Source organism: Oncorhynchus masou, chromosome 13 (assembly GCF_036934945.1).
Source record: "Oncorhynchus masou masou isolate Uvic2021 chromosome 13, UVic_Omas_1.1, whole genome shotgun sequence".
In the NCBI taxonomy this organism is placed as follows: domain Eukaryota; kingdom Metazoa; phylum Chordata; class Actinopteri; order Salmoniformes; family Salmonidae; genus Oncorhynchus; species Oncorhynchus masou.
Window position 1 is genome coordinate 29,721,616 of NC_088224.1, and position 14,349 is coordinate 29,735,964.

Below are 14,349 nucleotides of genomic sequence, written 5' to 3' on the forward strand. Positions count from 1 at the left end.
CCTGGCTGTGTGTACGCTTGACACTTACATGCGACTTCTGCTATCAGAATACGAAGATCGCATTGAAAAGACAGGTCTAGATGCACAAAAGTCACATTGTGTTCAGATCTGGCTGGCCACTTCAGATGGTCAGGGATGCATTGTGTGCAGATTTCAATGCGACTTTTGTGCGTCTAGACCAGTCTTTTCAACGCGATCTTTTATATTATGATAGCAGAAGTAGCATGTAAGTGTCAAGAGTAGACACGGCCAGGGATACATTATGAACGTGCCTTACAATCAGCCATTTCCCCTTACAGAAAGCACAAATCAGAGTTTAGTCGGGAATAGCCATGGACAAAAAGAGAAAAGCTAACGTTTTGGAAGACGAGATCACGGCGATGGTATAGGAGATTGAAGACAGTATGATTCGGTGGACTAAACAGTGGGTTGACAAACAAAGCCAAACGGGTATCTTGGGAGTGTTGCTGCTGCAGTGAACGAGGTGGAGCAGCAAGACAGAACTGTGGCTGATGTGAAAAAGAAATGGCCTGACCTTAAACTGCAATGGATAAAATAATAGCCGTACATAACCTCAGCATTAAGGCAACCGGAGGTGGGCCTGGCACGCCGGAGCTCTCCCAAATGGACCAGCGCAATCATTGGGGAAAGCACATACACTGGCACATGCTCCAACGGCGACAGTGAATGTTTAAAAAAGGCGAGTTTCTTCTATTTTGCAATATTTTTCATGTGGTTTAATCCCAACTTTTGTTTAGCAGTAACATTGGAAACGGTGAAGTCGGCGCGAAACCCCCAGGACTGCATCACCGGATCCCGGTAAGTAATTAAGAGAATGTGAAACTTGGTTGTCAGTAACTTAATATACAAGACGTGCACTGATGTACTTTATCCACATAGAAACGGGGAAAGCTGAGTTGCAGCCCGTGAAATGGGTGATTGTGCCCCCTCCACCAAGGGAAGCTTTGTTACAGTCCGTGCTATGGGTGAGTGTGCCCCTCCACCAAGGGAAGCTTTGTTACAGCCCGTGCTCTGGGTGAGTGTGCCCCTCCACCAAGGGAAGCTTTGTTACAGCCCGTGCTCTGGGTGAGAGTGCCCCTCCACCAAGGGAAGCTTTGTTACAGCCCATGCTCTGGGTGAGTGTGCCCACTCCACCAAGGGAAGCTTTGTTGCAGCCCGTGCTCTGGGTGAGTGTGCCCCCTCCACCAAGGGAAGCTTTGTTACAGCCCGTGCTCCGGGTGAGTGTGCCCCCTCCACCAAGGGAAGCTTTGTTTCAGCCCGTGCTCCGGGTGAGTGTGCCCCTCCACCAAGGGAAGCTTTGTTACAGCCCGTGCTCTGGGTGAGTGTGCCCCCTCCACCAAGGGAAGCTTTGTTTCAGCCCGTGCTCTGGGTGAGTGTGCCCCTCCACCAAGGGAAGCTTTGTTTCAGCCCGTGCTCTGGGTGAGTGTGCCCCCTCCACCAAGGGAAGCTTTGTTGCAGCCCGTGCTCTGGGTGAGTGTGCCCCTCCACCAAGGGAAGCTTTGTTGCAGCCCGTGCTCTTAGTGAATGTGCCCCCTCCACCAAGGGAAGCTTTGTTGCAGCCCGTGCTCTGGGTGAGTGTGCCCCCTCCACCAAGGGAAGCTTTGTTGCAGCCCGTGCTCTGGGTGAGTGTGCCCCCTCCACCAAGGGAAGCTTTGTTGCAGCCCGTGCTCTGGGTGAGTGTGCCCCCTCCACCAAGGGAAGCTTTGTTGCAGCCTGTGCGCTGGGTGAGTGTGCCCCCTCCACCAAGGGAGGGTTCCCAAATCAGCAGGTGCCAGGAGTGAGGGGCAAGGTTTGGCCACAGGTGTCGAGGGCCCATCCACGTCTGCATCCACATGTTGACCGCCTCAGTCCTGCAAACCCAGAACGAGTTGAACACATTGGATGGGCAGATTGTGACTGAACTTGGAAGAATATGTGAATAAAAAACCTTTGTATATTGTCTGGCATTCAGTTTCTTACCACCAATCTCTGCATGAGCTGCCGCCTCCTCCTCACTGCTACAAAATGAACAAGCTTCAAGGGGACATCTCAGTAAATGTAGGGCCAAATTAAAAACTGCTGTCAGCTATTTGGCCAGGACCTTTGGGTGTGCAATTTCAATAAAATGCTAAATATAAAATGTTGGTATATGTTGCTTTAAGTTGACCATTTTAAAACTCAATTTAAGTTTTGTATTTTTATTAAATGAAGTTACCTTCTCTGTCTTGTAGAGGTGTTTTCCACCTGATGCATCTGGGCCCTTCAGCAGTCCGATGGTGCGCTCCACAACCAAACTTGTTCTGCCATGCGCCAAATCTTAGCACATTTCCTCTGTTGTTCGGAGTTCTGCAGAGGGAGTGGGAAGCCATGTTTTCAGTGGATAGCCCCGGTCACCTAATAGGGTAAAACCACTGTTACATTATTTTTGCACGGTTAATAGGCTATTATACAGTGAAAAAGAACTCAGAGAAGCCAACCAGCGGCACTCTCACCAGCTTCTAGACGCAGGCCTACTCTGCTGTGGCGCAGAATGAATGAGTCGTGCGTAGACACTGGCCACTTGGAGCAAAGTTGCATTCGGGCACCGCAGATGATCTGAACATTCAATGAATGGAAATTCTTCCTGTTAACATATACATGTTCAGCACGGTTTTCAATGTCTTCCAATAACGCAAGAACAGCCATGGTTACTTCTTTCTAATTTCACACACTATTTATAGAACATCTCACCCTGTTTTTAATTCAAAACACCTTGCATCTAGCAATTAACTCCTCACACCTTTAATTGATCATTCCTAACAAATTGTTCGTATAGCTGATGCAAAGTTCCCCACAGGCTTGGACTCCGATGCGTCCCAAACTGCAATACCCTACACAACCAGCAGGAAAATCACTTACGGCGGGACTTTGCCAGATCAGAATTGAACCGAAGTCTGTTTTATAAATCAGGCCCTAGGTCACTATCCCATCAATATCCTCCCATTATGCATGTGGGTAATGGTAACCTCCCCAAAACTTTTTAAACAAACAAAATCAAATAGACTGTTGTGGAAATTATTTAGAAGAAACTGTCAAACTGACATCTTAATCTTTCTCAACAAAATCCAATGGTTTACACTTTTCAATGAGCTACCATCAATAATGTAATGAAATAAAACATAATCAATGATCCAACTCCTTGTGACTGACTTGGCAACCGTACAGGAAGTACTATTTGAGGATCGTTATCATTATTCTTTGGTGGATTAGCTACTCATCCTCCCAGGCCACCCTGGGGGAACCAGACCAAGTAGTTATTAACACAGTGACACAGCTCCTCTCAGCCCCTCCCCACTGGCTTACCGGTAGATAGACTATGCACCCTTTGTCTCATGTGTCCATGAGTGAGTTTTAATAAACAAGTGAGCAGCCTACAGCTGTTATTTTGCTGAAGTTACTTGCACATCTACATATGTATTAGTTTGTCAGTGTGTGAAAGGATCTATACCTCCTTGTCAGTGGTGTAAAGTACTTAAGTAAAAATACTTTAAAGTACTACTTAAGTTGTTTTTTGGGGTATCTGTACTTTACTTTACATTTGACAACTTTTACTTCACTACATTCCTAAAGAAAATAATGCACTTTTTACTCCATACATTTTCCCTGACACCCAAAAGTACTCGTTACATTTTGAATGCTTAGCAGGACAGGAACATTGTCTAATTCACACATTTACTGCCTCTGATCTGAAGGACTCATTAAACACAAATGCTTCATTTGTAAATGATGTCTGAGTGTTGTAGTGTGCCCTACCTATCCGTAAATTTAAAAAAGAAAGACAATTGTGCTGCCTGGTTTACTTAATATAAGCACTATAAAATGATTCTCTACTTTTACTACATTCTACATTGTAGAATAGTGAAGACATCACAACTATGAAATAACACACATGGAATCATGTAGTAACCAAAAAAAAGTGTTAAACAAATCAAAATATATCTTATATTTGAGATTCTTCAAATAGACACACTTTGCCTTGATGACAGCTTTGCACACTCTTGTCATTCTCTCAACCAGCTTCACCTGGAATGCTTTTCCAACAGTCTTGAAGGACTTCCCGCATATACTGAGCACATATTGGCTGCTTTTTCTTCACTCTGCGGTCCGAATCATCCCAAACCATCTCAATTTGGTTGAGGTCGGGGGATTGTGGAGGCCAGGTCATCTGATGCAGCACTCCATCACTGTGTTGGGTCATTGGCCTGTTGAAAAACAAATTATAGTCCCACTAAGCCCAAACCAGATGGGATGGCGTATCACTACAGCATGCTGTGGTAGCCATGCTAGTTAAGTGTGTTTTGAATTGTAAATAAATCACTGACAGTTTCACCAGTAAAGCACCTCCACACCACACCTCTTCCTCCATGCTTTACGGTGGGAAATACACATGTGGAGATCAGCCGTTCACCCACACCACGTCTCATGAGGACACGGCAGTTGGAACCAAAGGACAAATTCCCACTGGTCTAATGTTCATTGCTCGTGTTTCTTGGCCCAAGCAAGTCTCTTCTTCTTATTGGTGTCCTTTAGTAGTGGTTTCTTTGCAGCAAATGTCCCTGTCCCCTCTGCTTATCCCTGGCACTGTGTTCCCAGCACTTGTCAATGTATAGTGGTGCTATGAGTGCCATGGAAAGGAGAGGAGAAGGTCAAATAGGCAGCTTGCAAAGAACCGCAGGGTTTGTTCACAGACAGAAAGAATTCCACATCAGTGACCATGTGTAATTAACTGTTTTCACTAGGTAACAAAACTGGATTTGAGAGCGAAAGAGAGAGAGAAAGAAAGAGAGAGAGAGAGAAAGAGACTGTGGCCATGGAGGGAAGTGGGGCAGGGAGAGATGGAGGGACGTGGGGCAGGGAGAGGAGCCATGCTGGATGGCAGTGAGGTAGAATTCATGCCAACAAGTTTGGACGTTTCAGGAAATAAGGACGATGGAGGTGTATAATTTTACAGCATGAAGAAGTATGGAATTGAACCCATGGAACCCTCTTTATACTTCCACAAGCACAGGGCACGAAAAAACAAACAAAGACGAAACAAAAGCACAACTTCTCATAGTTTCCACACAAAGTGTTTGTGTATACATGGACATTATATGTTTATACAGTATGTTTGCATATGCAGAGTGTGTGTATGTGTATGTCTGTATAACAGGGGTCAATCCATTAAGAACATGGGTGTGGGTCACAACTTTTATACCTAACATGGCCACTACATCCCTGAGAGACAAATAAATTCATTTATATTTCTGAATGTCATCTCTGTCTTCCAAAAATCTTTGCCCTGTAATTAACCATTTTCGGGCTGTAATTAAATAACTGGCCGCCGTGAATGCTGAAAGGATGGCAGTGTGAAGGGGTAACATAAGGTCGATATAGCCACATCTCAGCCCAAATCAGATCTTAATGTTGTAACTACCCATCCCGGGTCCGGGAGCGTTGTCATCATCTGACACTAATTAGCATAACGCAACGGACATAAATATTACTAGAAAATATTCCTATTCATGAAATCACAAGTGAAATATATTAAAACACAGCTTAGCCTTTTGTTAATCACCCTGTCATCTCAGATTTTGAAAATATGCTTTACAGACAAAGCAAGACAAGCATTTGTGTCAGTGTATCAATAGCCTAGCATAGCATTATGCCTAGCTAGCAGCAGGCAACCTGGTCACGAAAATCAGAAAATCAATCAAATTAAATTGTTTACCTTTGATGAGCTTCGGATGTTTTCACTCACGAGACTCCCAGTTAGATAGCAAATGTTCCTTTTTTCCAAAAATATTATTTTTGTAGGCGAAATAGCTCCTTTGTTCTTCACGTTTGGCTAAGGAATCGACCAGAAATTGCGGTCACGACAATGCCGAAAAGTATTCCAAATTAGCTCCATAATATCGACAGAAACATGGCAAACGTTGTTTATAATCAATCCTCAAGGTGTTTTTCAAATATCTATTTGATAATATATCCACTGGGACAATTGGCTTTTCAGTAGGACCGAGAGGAAAAATGGCTACCTCTGTATTACCCAAGAATCACTGAGAGCCATCGGGTGACCACTTATGCAATGTAGTAGCTTACGCTCATTCTTCAACATAAAGGCGTGAAACTACGTCACAATGCTGTAGACACCTTGGGGAATACGTAGAAAAAGTAATCTGGTTGATAGTCCATTCACTGTTCAATAGGGACGCATCGGAACGCAGAGCTTTCAAAACACGAGTCACTTCCGGATTGGATTTTTCTTAGGCTTTCGCCTGCAATATCAGTTCTGTTATACTCACAGACAGTGTTTTCTATCCTAAGCTGTCAATTATATGCATATTCTAGCATCTTGTCCTGACAAAAATAGCCCGTTTACTTTGGGAACGTTATTTTTCCAAAAATGAAAATACTGCCCCCTAGTTACAAGAAGTTGGGATCGGACCCGTTTTTTTCTATTTTTCGCCAGAAATGACACAAATCTAACTGCCTCAGTCTAACTGCCTCAGTCTAACTGCCTGTAGCTCAGGACCTGAATCACTTAAGTTTGTGAAAATGTGAAATTAATGTCGGAGAATATAACACATAGATCTGGTAAAAGATAATACCTACAAAAAACATGAATTTTTTTCCCATCATCTTTGAAATGCAAGAGAAAGGCCATAATATCATAGGAGTTTAGGCACAATTTAGACTTTGGCCACTGGATGGCAGCAGTGTCTGTGCAAAGTTTCAGACTGATCCAGTGAAGTATTGCAATACTGCACAATATTTGTGTCAAGTCGTAAATCTGTTCTATCACAGTGACATCCGTTTTGTCACCAAAGCCCCATATACTACCCACCACTGCAACCTGTATGCTCTCGTTGGCTGGCACTCGCTTCATATTCGTTGCCAAACCCACTGACTCCAGGTCACCTTATCTCAGCTCACTGGTCACCATAGCACCACCCGCCCGTAGCACTCGCTCCAGCAGGTATATTTCACTGGTCACCCTTAAAGCCAACTCCTGCTTTGGCTGCCTTTCCTTCCAGTTATCTGCTGCCAATGACTGGAACTAATTTTAAAAAGCATTGACGCTGGAGTCTTATATTTCCCTCTCTAACTTTAAGCATAAGCTGTCTGAGCAGCTTACAGATCATTGCACCTGTACACAGCCCATCTGTAAATAGCACACCCAACATCCCCATATTGTTTTTGCTCCTTTGCACTCCAGTATCTCTACTTGCACATTCATCTTCTGCACATCTGTCACTCCAGTGTTAAATTGCTAAATTGTAATGATTTCGCCACTATGACCTATTTATTGCCTTACCTGCCTAATCTTTTAAAAAGCCAGACAGCCAGAAGGGGTTCAAACTGTAGACTCCAGTTCCTACATTTTAATATAAAAATGGATTTTATCAAACAAAACTACACTACATTTTATCTCTGGGACCCTCAGGGTGACAAATCAGAGCCAGATTACTGAATGTAAGTACATTTGTTTTACCTTCAGAGGTGAATGTATCAAACCAGTTGCTGTGATAAGTGTTATGTTGTTGTGCACTATCCTCAAACAATAGCATGGTATTATTTCACTGTAATACCTACTGTAAATTGAACAGTGCAGTAAGATTAACAAGCAGGTAAGCTTTCTGCACATAAGACATGTCTATGTCCTGGAAAGTTGGCTGTTACTTAAGTCATTCTAGTCACGGCGGTCGGGTAGCCTAGTGGTTAGAGAGCTGGTCTAGTTACTGAAAGGTTGCAAGATCGAATCCCCGAGCTGACAAGGTAAAAATCTGTTGTTTTGCCACAGAATAAGGCAGTTAACCCACTGTTCCTAGGCTGTCATCGAAAATAGGAATTTGCTCTTAACTGACTTGCCTAGTTAAATACCAATTAAAAATGTGTGCATATTAGCAACACCTGTCCCGGTACAGGGACACCAATCCTGTAAAGGTTTTAAAAGGACAGCTGAATAAACTGATTAGCATTACTTTTTAAAAGGCTTGATGCCCCAAGTCTTATTCAGTTGCCAATGAATTGAAATCCTGTGATGCTGAGTGTCAGTTGGATACAAGCAGGTTTATTCATGTGTCACGGAAATGGTTTAGTGAACCAGACTTGTGTGATGAGAGTAAAGTGACCGAGGCTTCAACTCAACACGCGAACACAGTCTTGTGTTTTTCATGACCTTTACTTAACTAGGCAAGTCAGTTAAAAACAAATTCTTATTTACAATGACAGCCTACACCGGACAACGCTGGGCCAACTGTGCGCCGCCCTGTGGGACTCCCAATCACGGTTGGTTGTAATACAGCCTGGAATTGAACCAAGGCGTCTGTAGTAACACCTCTAGCACTGAGATGCAGTGCCTTAGACCGTGGCACCACTCGGAAGCCTCGGGATAGCTGATAGGCCACTAGTTTTGGGGGTTGAGGGGTGTCAGAGCGAGACTGAATGGATCACAATAACATCTCTGACTTCCGCCAAGTTATACAGTGAGTCTGATACGCTTATTGTTTTGGGCAACCATTCTATAACCTTCTGTTAGCCTATATTTCCAGGGCATTAACCTGGTTTGCCGGTTCAACTTGAGCTACCATCTCATTCTTCTAGTTAGTTAACTAGCTAAGGAGTGGACCCTCTAATGCCACACTGGTGTCAGAAGGGGGCAATGTAGCAATCCTCACTGTGTGAGCCTCATTACAATTCCCACCGAGTAAGTTAACCTTATTGGCACGATGCGTAGGGTGTTTGCCTTTCACGCCAGCAACCTGTGTTTGTTTCCCTGCCACACCGATTTGCTATAGTATCATTATTATCGATAAAGGACCTGAACCCTGGTCTTCTGCATTACATTACATTGGGGTGGCAGGTAGCCTAGTGGTTAGAGTGTTGGACGAATCCCAGAGCTGACAAGGCAAAAATCTGTTGTTCTGAACATACATCTGAACTCACCCCCCACATGATAGAGCAAGCGGGTCGCTACAATACTCGCGTGCTGTCAGGTGTGTGTGAGACCTGGAGTGGATAAATTACAGTGCTTCACCAATAATCCTCCAGTGAAGAGGTACTTATTTACTGCTATGGGTGGCAGTATTGAATGGTACTCTATTTGTAGCATGGACTATCATGGACCAGTGGAAAGGGAATCACTGTAACTGTCTGCAATCATTCTCTCCACAAACAATTGATGTGGCCACAAAAATCACTGAAATAGGACACAGGTTATCGTCATCATTACAGACACTGTAACCTGTTAATAGGGTTGGTCATCAATAACCTGTCATCAATAGTTCCTGTTTGAAAACCATATCAAAACAGAGGTATGACCCCATGCCAGATAGAATGTAAAAGTAAACCGTGATGAAATGTTGTGACCTGCAGCCTAAGACGAAGATAAAAAGAAAACCTCTCATAATCAGCTGAAGTGGGGATCTCCCCGCCTACATGCCTGATAACTCGCTCTCTATGTCATGGCACTGCAATACACGGACTGGGGATGAAATAAGGGTTTGGGTTCAATTCCCTCAGGAATCACATACAAATGTATGCCCTTCCCATACTGTTAAGATGTTTAGGATGAAAGTGTCTGCTAAGTTCTAAATATGATAGCTGATCCTAGCTGCTGTCTCTCCATAAAACGGGTTTGTTCTTCTTCTTAAACGAGACGGAAAGCTATGGCTTCAGGCTGCCAACCTGACATTCCAAGGCAAACATCCTGTACATACACAGGGAGAGGGTAAGGGTAGGACCCTGTCAAACATACATGTGACCTGTGTAACCCTCAACGTCATTCAGACAGCTCAGGCAAACTACAATAAAGGGGCATGCAAGGGCCAGTTGCTGAAGGAGGAAGAAATATCATCAATTTCATCTTTTATTGTGCAACACTCTCCACAATTCAGTCAGCCTACATTCTATTTATTTTAAAAAGGACAATATAAGCACTGGCCATCTGTTTGAATTGCTTAATAATGATGTAGTGTAAAACTATAACAATCCGAAGGGGGAATTGTGCACTCATGTGTAGGCCATTTTGGCAGCAAATCAAAATACTAGAAATAGAAACAAACAAATACTCTAAGAAAATACTATGTTTCCGTCACTACTTCACTAGCAAACATTGTACTCATTCTGAGAGCTCTTTTGTAAGTGTGTAAACATGTAAAATCTAGATTTGGTTGTAACTGTCACCATCTGGTGGTCTTGGTGTGTAACACGCGAACAGAGGGCAACAATTCAAGTTACTGTATATCACACAGGTTATAAACACACAAATTGACAGGTTTCTGTAAATAAATCAATAATGTTGAACAAAACTAATGAGCTCAAAAGACCAACCATTCTGGATCCACGATTAACATACAATAAACCATTATCAAGTCGTTGCTTTTTAGTCAGAAGTTTCATTTTGAGAGGAACATTGGCTGAAATAACAGAAAAAGCTCTTTAGAATACAATTTGAAACCAACCTCCACAATGCCGTGTTTTGCCCTTCAATGACCACCGATCTACAATATGTCTAAGTTGCTGTGATGAAGGGAAACCCTTTTTAAAATTCAAAATATGCAGTGACTTCACTTCTCTGTTGAGAACACTGTAGGTCCAAGATGACTACAGGAAATGGAGCGTCGCTGTTAAGTGACCAGTGTGTAACTTTACTACTCAGTGAAGTCATGTTTCATGCTCAGTTCCTGGGATTTTATGTGCAGGTATAGCAGGGGTAGGTGTAACGAAGTGGCTCAACATTAACTTTCTCATTTAACTTGCATAGCAAATAACTAAACCTAACACACACAATCTGAAACCACACTGTCTGAATTCTTCCCATTCAGACCACCTGGTCCTGTGTGCCTTCTCAAATCACCAAATTAGATTTGTCAACCCACAGAAAGAAGGAGGTTGAAAAGAAACCTGTTCTAGGTTTCGATGCTCAAAATCAAGGAAGGGATCAGATTCATGCATCTAATCTCATGTGGATTAAGGTATAGACAAGAGTGCTGGTAATTCAGTCTGCATTAAGTGGCAACTCAAGGAGGACGGACACTTTGGACTTGGCATGAGGCAACCACATGCAATGCATGATACTGTTAACATGTCTCAGGTATATAGAAGTATTATAAAAGGCCTAAATGACCAATGAGAAAGACAGCTTTGGAGAGAAAGAAAAAAGCATTCCTGTGTGGGGTAAAGCATCTCTGAGTTATGCCGCAGTAGTGTCTTGAGTAACTTAAGATCAGTCCGGTTTTTCGGTTACATTAAAAAGGATGAGTTGTTTGGCTTTCCCACAGCCAGGTTATTGGGCATCACTGGCTACTCTAATAATGTGACCCACCTCAAATCAACAGGTCTGTATCCCCAAGGTCTGTGAAGCCTTAAACCAGTTTAAAACGCTGCAGTGCAGTGTTTTGCCCTTCAATGACCACCGATCTACAATATGTCTTAAGTTGCTGTGATGAAGGGAAACACTTTTTAAAATACAAATTATGCAGCGACTTCACTTCTCTGTTGAGAACACTGTAGGTCCAAGATGACTACAGGAAATGGAGTGTCGGTGTTAAGTGACCAGTGTGTAACTTACTACTCAGTGAAGTCATGTTTCATGCTCAGTTCATGGGATTTCTTGTACAGGTATAGCAGGGGAAGGTGTAACGAAGTGGATCAAGAGTACTTAAAAAAGGTAGGCGACATTAGCTTGGATGCTAGTCTAGTGTTTTGCCTGCCAACCATAATAACAACCATGTCTGTATGAGGCTCTGTAGTGCTGGCTAGGTCTCTTCTGCTTGTGTCAAAAGAAGAACACATGGCTCACTGAGTAACTACACAAGTTCACTCCACAAAACAGAAGCTCTTTCACTGTAAACAAAAGGAGCTATTCAGATCATTAAATTGAGGTTTGTGTGACCGATATAACGTTCACGTCACATTCACCCATTCACTGCATCTCACATAGCTGGTAGCGCCCTCTGCTGATAGGAAGCTGTACAGTCTCATTGGCAGAGCTTAAGAGCTGTGAGTGAGTCAATGCAGCGCTGCAAAGCTTTCCTTTCTTCTGTGGTCCTCTGCCCCTGAACCATGACTAGGCCCCAGGCCTGGAGAGATGGGGGGTGGGGGGCTGAGGTTGACGTTGTAAGCCGGGTTGGAGATGTGTAGAGCGGCCTGCTTGCTGCTGAGCGAGAGAGGGGCAGAGCGAGAGAGGGACAGAGCGAGAGAGGGGCAGAGCGAGAGAGGGGCAGAGCGAGAGAGGGACAGAGCGAGAGAGGGACAGAGCGAGAGAGGGACAGAGTGATAAAAAAAAGTAAGACATTTTGAGGAGTTGAAAAAAGACTGCGTGAGAAACAGCTGAGCAGAAAATAACAGAAGCAAGAACAGTTGGCTCAGCTGAAAGCAAAAAAGGAAGCAGAGTTTAAAAACAGAAATCCCCCCAAGGATTCTCCTCTGAAACAATTCTGTCATTTACGCATCAAGAGATTTAAAAAAAAGCAGGTATGAAGACAAATTAGGGACTAAGGTATTGGGACAAATACACTCAAGTGTATTTTGGAATCACTTATTGTAAATAAGAATGGAACATGTTTCTAAACACTTGTACATTAATGTGGATGCTACCATGATTAAGGCGAGTCTTGAATGAACGGTGAAGTTAGATGCTGCACAAATATCAACCCCCCCCCCAAGCTAACCTTTCACAAGGGGGGGGGTGATAATTGTGCATCTAACTTTCTCACTAACTATTCAGGACTATGTGTAATCATAGTACCATCCACGTTAATGTAGCAGTGATTAGAAACATATTATATTCTTATTTTTACCAGGTATTTGGGACCAAATACTAAACTTTTGACTTCTTTAATCCACAAGTGAATTTGTCACAATACCTTTGGTCCTCTAAAAACAGGGGGACTATGTACAGAAAGTATGGTAATTTCTAAAACCGGTTCAGCTGATATGGATAGAAATAATCTCAAATTAAAGCTGGCAGTCTGCACTTTAACCTCAAGTGCTGGAGTACAGAGCCAAAACAATTTCACTGTTCCAGTACTTTGAGCTCAGTGTATTTGCACAGGAAAAGCTTGAAAGGAAACTATAGCAATTAAGGTACAACGAGTGTCCCATTATACATTTCCTCAGTTTGAGAGTCTGATACTCCAAACCTCTCAAGTCTGGAGATTGAGTTGGTGTGTGATGGGATGCAGCCTGACGTGGTAGGAGTCAGACATGGTAAAGGAAGAAGCATAGTAGCACTGTGAGAAGCCAGCCAGACAGGCACCAATAAAAACAGACTGCAAAGAGACACAGAAAAAGGGCCCCTAGAAATGTCAAATAAGTGAATTGACATTAAATTCACTTCATCAATTGACCCGGATGCAGACACAGCAGCCACGGAGATGGATAAGGCCAGCCAAACACCCTGCACTGCACTGCCTCTCTCTCTCTCCTCTCTCTCCCTCTCTCCCCGGGACCATCTCACCAACCTGCCTGGCTCATCAGCCAGCACAGAACACAGCAAAGTCCAGACAGTTATCCCCCCAAGTGTGGGGGTGGTGATGGGACATTCAATACACACACAAATACAGAGAGACACATTACCAGCTGACATTATGGAATAGGCACACAGGGGTAAGACTGTGACAAGGACTACATAGGAACTAGAGGTCAACCGATTAATCGGAATGGCCGATAGGTAATCTGCATTTTTGGACACCTGATCACAGCGATTACATTGCACTCCATGAGGAGACTGCGTGACAGGCTGACTACCTGTTATGCGAGTGCAGAAAGGAGCCAAGGTAAGGTGCTAGCTGGCATTAAACTCATCTTATGAAAAATCAATCAATCTTAACATAATCACTAGTTAACTACACATGGTTGATGATATTACTAGTTTATCTAGCTTGTCCTGCGTTGCATGTAATCGATGCGGTGCCTGTTCATTTATCATTGAATCACAGCCTACTTCACCAAACGGTTATTTAACAAGCGCATTCGTGAAAAAAGCACCGTCGTTGCACCAATGTGTACCTAACCATAAATATCAACGCCTTTCTTAAAATCAATACACAAGTATATATTTTTCAACCTGCATTTTTAGTTAATATTGCCTGCTAACATTAATTTATTTTAACTAGGGAAATTGTGTCACTTCTCTTGCATTCTGTGCAACAGTCAGGCCACCTGGCTCATTGCCAACTGTGTGAAGACCAATTTCGCCAAACGGGGGATGACTTGACAAAAGCGCATTTGCGAAAAAAAGCCTAATTGTACCTAACCAGAAACATCAATTTCTTTCTTAAAATCAATACACAGAAGTATATTTTTTTAAACCTGCATATTTAG